This window comes from Cervus canadensis, chromosome 19 (assembly GCF_019320065.1).
Source record: "Cervus canadensis isolate Bull #8, Minnesota chromosome 19, ASM1932006v1, whole genome shotgun sequence".
NCBI classification, from domain to species: Eukaryota; Metazoa; Chordata; class Mammalia; order Artiodactyla; family Cervidae; genus Cervus; species Cervus canadensis.
This window is the reverse complement of record NC_057404.1, coordinates 43429958-43437014: the sequence shown is the minus strand read 5'-3', so window position 1 is coordinate 43437014 and position 7057 is coordinate 43429958. Positions and strand designations below refer to the sequence as shown.

The window sequence follows — 7057 nt, the reverse complement described above, 5'->3', positions numbered from 1 at the left end:
TTTCTGGAATAACCTACTTTGATACCAGGCATTAACACATTTCCACAGATAAAATTTCAGGGTATATGAGCAGTATATAATAAAAAATATTGCTAAATACAAGGAAATAATCTATCCTATGTAAGAAAGGAAGAAGAAACAGATGCTTAAACTTCATATTTTGGAGTTATAAGACACAGTATAAAAATATGAAAATGTATTTCAACAAATAAAAATTAAAAAAGCATAAAATAGAACTTATATCAACAAAAATTATACTAAAACCTCAGTCAATTGGCTGAATAACAGATTATACACATCTAAGAAAAGAACTATTAAGTCAGAAAAAAAATTACTGAAGAAAATTTTAGTAACTCAGAGAGATGAGAAATATCAAATACAGATCAAAATATAGCAAGAATAGACAGAAATGGTCAGATACATATATGGGTGTGTGTATGTGTGTATATATATATAATATATATATACATAATATATATATTTAGTTAGAATTTCTGTGTAAGAGAGAATGAAACAGAGGAAATACCTGGCAAAACATTATAGCTTGAGAACTTTCCAGAAACAATGAAAGATACTTATATCATTCAGCAAATCCAATAAATCCCAAGCAAGGAAATTAAAAAGAATCACTTAGGTGCATCATAGTAAAGCTGAAGAACATCAAAATCATTCTGAGAATTATATGCCTTTTGAAAAGAACTCTTGGCATGCTGTTGGGCAATGCTATAAGTGGAATGCATAACTGCACGTCTGGAACTGCCAGCATGAGCTAGGGTCTGTCTAACTCATTGAGATGTACAGTTGGGTGGGCCCAACAACAAACCATTGTAAAATGGAAGTAGTATATCTGGAATTGAGGATGAGCAGAGAGCAAAAGCAAGCCGGTGACTCCCATTTCATCTGCCATTGCTACACCAGCAACCACTTACCTCACAATTTTAGTCATCATTTAGTTACAATAAGATAATTGAGGAATACAAAGTCCAAGCTTGGTTTATGAATGGGCCAGTCTGGTATGTTGGTGCCTGCCAAAAATGGACAGCAACTTCACTACAGCCACATTCAGTGGCTATGAATGACAGTAGTGAGAGAAAATCCCCATTTAGGCAGAACTCTGAGTGATGCATCTGGTCATATATGTCAGATAAAAGAGTATGTGGTCCTATGGGCAGTCAGCCTGTAAGAAGAACGGATGGTCAGAGACCAAAAGATATGGGGTGGAAACATATGGATGGATATATACAAATAGGCACAAAGGCTAAAGATCTTCATATTACTTATTAAGCCCTCCCAGAGAGCTGCTATCACAGAAAAGATACTAAAAACCAAAGCAGATCAAATAACTTGGCTGATTGATGTCAACAGTGTCATCAGCTACCCTAGTGCTACCCTTTATTAACTTATTATTTATTTACTTAAAATTTTTTTTTATTGGAGGAAAGTTGCTTTACAGTGTTGTGTTGATTTCTGCTGTACAACAGCTTGAATCAGCCGTAATTATATGTATGTCCTTTTCCTCTTGAGCTTCCTTCCCCTACTCCAAACCACACCATAGATCATCATAGAGCGCCAGGTTGGGCTCCTTGTGCTGACAGCAACGTCTCTTCTCACCAGCTGTTTTACACATGATGGTGTATACATGTCAATGCTGCTTTCTCCAGTCATCCCACTCTCTCCTCCTACAGAGTGGAGTATGTCAGAAAGAGAAAAATAAATATCGTATATTAACGTATATATATGGAATCTAGAAAAACGGTACTGATGAACCTATTTACAGGGATGGAATGGAGATGCAGATGTAGAGAATGGACTTGTTAACTAATTTTTTTTCCAAAGATCTGCTATGTCTTTGTTGATTTTCTTAATTCTTCCTATTCTCTCTTTTTAATTTCTACTTAAAAAATTATGTTCTTCCTACTTTGTTTGGATTTGACATTTTTCTAGTTTCTTGAGGTGAAAACCCTCTTTTAAACCCTCTTCTGATTTAAATTTTATAAATTTCCTATTTGGGTACTATAGTAGTTGCATTCCCTAAGTTTTATTACATTTTATTTTTATCCAGTTCAATTATTTCCTAACTTTCTTATGATTTCTTCTTCAAATTATAAGTTCTTTAAAATGTGATGCTTAATTTCCAAATAGTTACAAATTTTCTAGTTCCCTTTTTGTTACTATTTATTAGTAAAGTTTCACAGTGATAAGGGAGCATATTCTGCATAATTTCAGGGCATTGAAAATTTTCACTTGCTTTATTTACCAGAATAGAATCTATTTCAGTAAACATCTCTTGTGTAGTTAAATACTATATATATTTTTTCAGGTATTGAATGTAGTGTTTTACAAATGCAAATGTTCATTAATTGTGCTGTATAAGTCTTCTATATCCTTACTATTTATTAATTTTGCTTAAGCTGTTAATTGCTGAAAGGGTTATTTTAAGATCTCCAGCTATCATTGCAGGATTCTCTATTTTTAAAATTCTAACTAATTTTTGCTTCATAAGTATGTGATTTCTTTGATATAGTCAATAGTAGAGTTGGGCTAATAATCTACCTCTCACATTGATTAGATTTCTACTTGCCGTCTCACTTCTTAGAAAGCCTTTTGATAGTTCAGGCTTTTTTAAAAGCTCAAAAAAATATGAAATTTTATTTTTCTCTTACATGGGTCTGTAACAAGCAAAAGGAATAAACCTCATCCCATTATCCTTGAAGATGGATTCAGAATCATTAAATACACCTAAAATCTATTCTGCTCATTGCTGTAGTTCATGGTTACAGCATGATAACATGCAACTCTTGGGAGCATTTGTAATTTTTTTTGGCTACTCTGCATAATTTTTCTTCTTGAGGGAGTTGCCCATTGGGTAGATTGGGAGAATATATAGTTTACTTCTCTTTACTCTGCCTATAAAGCCTAACATGCTGTAGTCCATGGGGTCACAGAGTTGGACACGACTGAGTGACTGAACTGAACTGATTACTACTACTGACAAGCTGAGGTGTAGGTTGCTGAACTAGGCTCAGCCATCTAGATGCTTGCACTCAGAATTTGAATGTAGAGAATTTAAGTCATTTAAAAGTATTGAGAGTCTAGTGGTGGCAGCACCACACATTCACAACAGTGATGTCCAGTAAGGATAGAGGCACCTACCAGTGGTAACAAGGAAGTTATTCTTGTGGCATGACTTTAGTCTTGGTTCTGCTGCCCTGAATCTTTTGGTTCCTGCCCATTTTCTGAGCCTATTTCCCTATCTAACCTTCTCCTTGATTCTCTAATTCATCCAATACTTTTATTAATACATTTATTTACTAACTTAGCCGTAGTCGGTTTTAATGACCTACAAGCAAGGAATGTCACTGATACAGAAACCTTCTTCTAAATGCCAGGTGTGTACTCTAGATGCTGAGGTCATAGAGATAAAGGATATGGTTTTTCAATGGCAAAAAAGTACAATATAATGAGGAGCTGGACATACTAAAGCAAAATTTTAAAATAGTATGTATAAATATGTAATGATATATACAGAAACTCTGATGGAGGTATGTGTGAAGACAAAAGGAATAGAGAAATGAGTGCCTGTGTTTGCCCCGGGGTCAGGCACTTTCACAGGGGGGAGACTCTGGAGCTGAGGAGAGAATGCTGGCAGAGGAAAGCAGTCATGCTGAAGAGTGGGGAAGGGATTCTGGACCAACGTGTAGCACGGGCTATAATAGAGAATTATCAGGGAGTACTGAGAAGTCGCTACAGTAATGGGAAAGACACCTGGTGGGAAAATGGCAGGAGGGAGGGGAGACTACATGTGTAGACTCATGCCACACTAAAGGATTCGGACTTCAGAGAAGAGCTTGTGTGCGCTTAGTCGCTCAGTCGTGTCTGACTCTTTGCGGCCCCAGGGACTATATAGCCCAGCTGGCTCCTCTGTCCATGGGATTTCTCAGGCAAGGATACTGGAGTGGGTTGCCATTTCTTGCTCCAGGGCATCTTCCCTACCCAGGGATGGAAACTGAGTCTCTTGCGTCTCTTGCATTGGCAGGCAGATTCTTTAGCAGAAGTGCCACCTGGGAAGCCCTAGAGAAGAGATTACAATAATATTAGATAGATTTTTCTAAAATGAAGAGGGTGAATGAGAATGATTCATGAGGTGAAAACAGACAGTTAGGATGGTGGTGTTTCTTTTGTATGCATGCTAAGTCACTTCAGTCATGTCCCGACTCTATGGACTGTAGCCCACCAGGCTCCTCTGTCCCTAGGGTTCTCCAGGCAAGAATACTGGAGTGGGTTGCCATGCCCTTCTCCAGGGGATCTTCCCGACCCTCAAACCCATGTCTTTCTCTTACACTTCCTGAGTTGGCAGGAGGGTTCTTTGCCATTAGCACTACCTAGGAAGCCCAGTGGTTCTCTTAGAAAATTTCGTATTTTAAAGAAAGTGAAAGTGAAGTCGCTTAGTCATATCTGACTCTTTGCGACCCCATGGACTGTAACCTATCAGGCTCCTTTGACCATGGAATTTTCCAGGCAAGAATGCTGGAGTGGGTTGCCATTTCCTTCTCTGGGTGATCTTCCCAGCCCAGGGATCGAACCCGGGTCTCCTGCATTGCAGGCAGACGCTTTACCATCTGAGCCACCAGGGAAACTGAAATAACATCTCTCTTCACAACATCTCTTATGTTCCTTTTACAAAGCTGCAAGTATCATGTCTCAATAGCAGACTTGACTTTTTGGACTTTTGATTATTAAAAACCAGCATGTAAATCTCTTTTATGTTTCACAGTCCTAGATAAGTCTGTCACAATCTTCCTATCCTGTCTCACCTCTTCACATGTTACTGTAAAGCAATTAAAAAAAAATTACCTCATTAGGAGGAATGTTAGAAAGTTGCAGTGTCTTTCAACAAGTTGAAGGGTCAGTATCTTGATTGTGTATGTTGCTATTGCATTCCCAAAGGCATGGGTGAAAGCAGAAGTGAGTTGAGGGTAACAATTAAGTGCAAATAACTAGAGAGGTAGAATGTGTATAGGGACAAGGAGTTGTAGATAATGAGATAGTGATGGTATAACTGAAAGCAACAGGATGTCTCAAAAAATTTAATAGAAGATAATGATCAAAGTGAAGAGGTTCCTGTATGCAGAAGGCAAGACACACAAGCTTAAGTTCTGCAAATGAAAGATTATTTTCCCCCTCTAGTTACTATGTTCCCTTGTTCTGGGCCAGGCTGTCGCTGGATGATGAGGAACAACTGTGCTCATGATCTTCTCTTGCTAGACTATAGGAGAAACCACGGTTTACATCATGTTTTAGTTCCAGGAGCAATCCTTAAGTTCTGTTTTAACACATATTGTAGCTGAAACATTAAGGAAAGAGAATGTAGAGTGGGTGTGATAGGAGGGGCAGGAATGGTAGAAAGGGAGAAAAAAGGAGAGGAAGGGAGTGACAGGGGAAGAGGAAGCAGTGAACACAAAGGAGGAGGAAGGTGGAAGAAAGAAGAGTCTCTAAAGGCAGGGAACGAAGACAGATCGACCCAGAAAAAAATAATCAATTGAACTAATTCCAGCTACTCTCTGGCTTAAATGGAAATTGTGGGTCAGCCAGGCATCTAAATACTTTAGAGAGATTGTTCTAACATTGCTTAAATGTTTGTTGAATTAAAAACAACTTAAATAAACTTTTGGATTTTAAAGAGAAAGGGGAAGGCTGTGGAGAAAGAAAAAGAGCTGCTGGAAGAAAACATGATGGAAATTATGAAACATTATTGGTCTAAAATAGGAAACAAATCACTTATCATACATGAGGTGAAAACCAGGAAGTTTGGAAGAAAATGGTTAAGGCTCAGAGAAGCTTCATCGCCTCTGTTGTCTGTGACATTTAATATGTTGCAAGAGAAGTGTAGAAATTAAACTCCTCTGTAGAAGGAAGCTGCACAATGGCTCTGGGGATTTCAGTTTTTTTGGAAACTGTAGACTTGGGAAGTAACATTTTGGTGCTGTTTACTTTGTATATTATTATGAGATTTAAAAACTAATATTTAATTGCATCTTGGTTTAGTAAAAGAAGAGCTGGTCATGGCTTTAAAATATACACAGACACATTCCTCAAAGGATACATACCGAATTGTTAATAGTGCCAACTTTGGGGAATGGGAGTGGGTTTGGGGCTGAGTGATGCTTTCAACTTTTACTTGACATATTTTTGTGATTTATGATTTAAAAAGTTAATTTTTAAAGTGAACATTTTAAGCAATTTTTTTTTTTAGCACCCAACCATACTTTAAATTTTTTTCTTGAGATTATAAAATGGATACATGCTGGTTGTAAAAATTTGTGATGATTTATTTAATCAGCTCCTATGGACAAATCTTTAGGCTGTTTCTTTCTTTTTTTTTTTTTTGCTATGACATCCACTGTTAAAGTGATCATGCTTGTATGTTTCTTGTATTCCTGTATTTCTGTAGGATAAATTCATAGAATTCCTGAGTCAAAGCGATTATGCACGTTAATTCTGAGGAATATGCTAAATAGCTTGTTGAAATGTTGTAGAAATTTATACTTCCACAAAAGTGTATGATTATGCTAATTTCACTAAGAATGGATATTCGTTTTCTTTTAAATCTTGGTCTAGCTGATAAGTAAAATTTATTTCTTCTTGTTTAAATTGAATTGATTATTAGTGAGGTTGGGAATAGTCGTATGCTTAATGGTGGGTAGTTATTTTAAAAGAAATTGATTTGTCAGAACTTTCTATATAAAGTGGTATTTATCCTTTACCATATATATTGAAAATATTTTCTCATTTGTACTGTCTTTTACCTTTGTAGTGTCTCTTTATATTAAAGTGTTATGTGTCAAGTTTTTCTTTAGGGCTTCTGGGTTTCCGATCATCATTGGAAAGAATGACAGAAGTATTCTCATCTACATCACTGCCATCTTACTGGTGAATAGTGGGAATTCAAAGTGAAAGAAAGTGTCAGACTCCTTGTGACCCGTGAACTATAGCCCACCAGGCTCCTCTGGTCCCAGTCCATGGATTTCCCAGCAAGAATACTGGAGCGGGTTGCCAT

At 37.0% G+C, this 7057-nt stretch overlaps 1 non-coding gene across 1 annotated transcript; it reads right to left on the bottom strand.

Moving 5' to 3' along the window:
* Positions 1-4562: 4562 nt before the first annotated feature.
* On the bottom strand, positions 4563-4634 carry TRNAC-GCA. The gene has a single exon. It is a non-coding gene; the product is annotated as a tRNA-Cys (tRNA).
* Positions 4635-7057: the final 2423 nt, after the last annotated feature.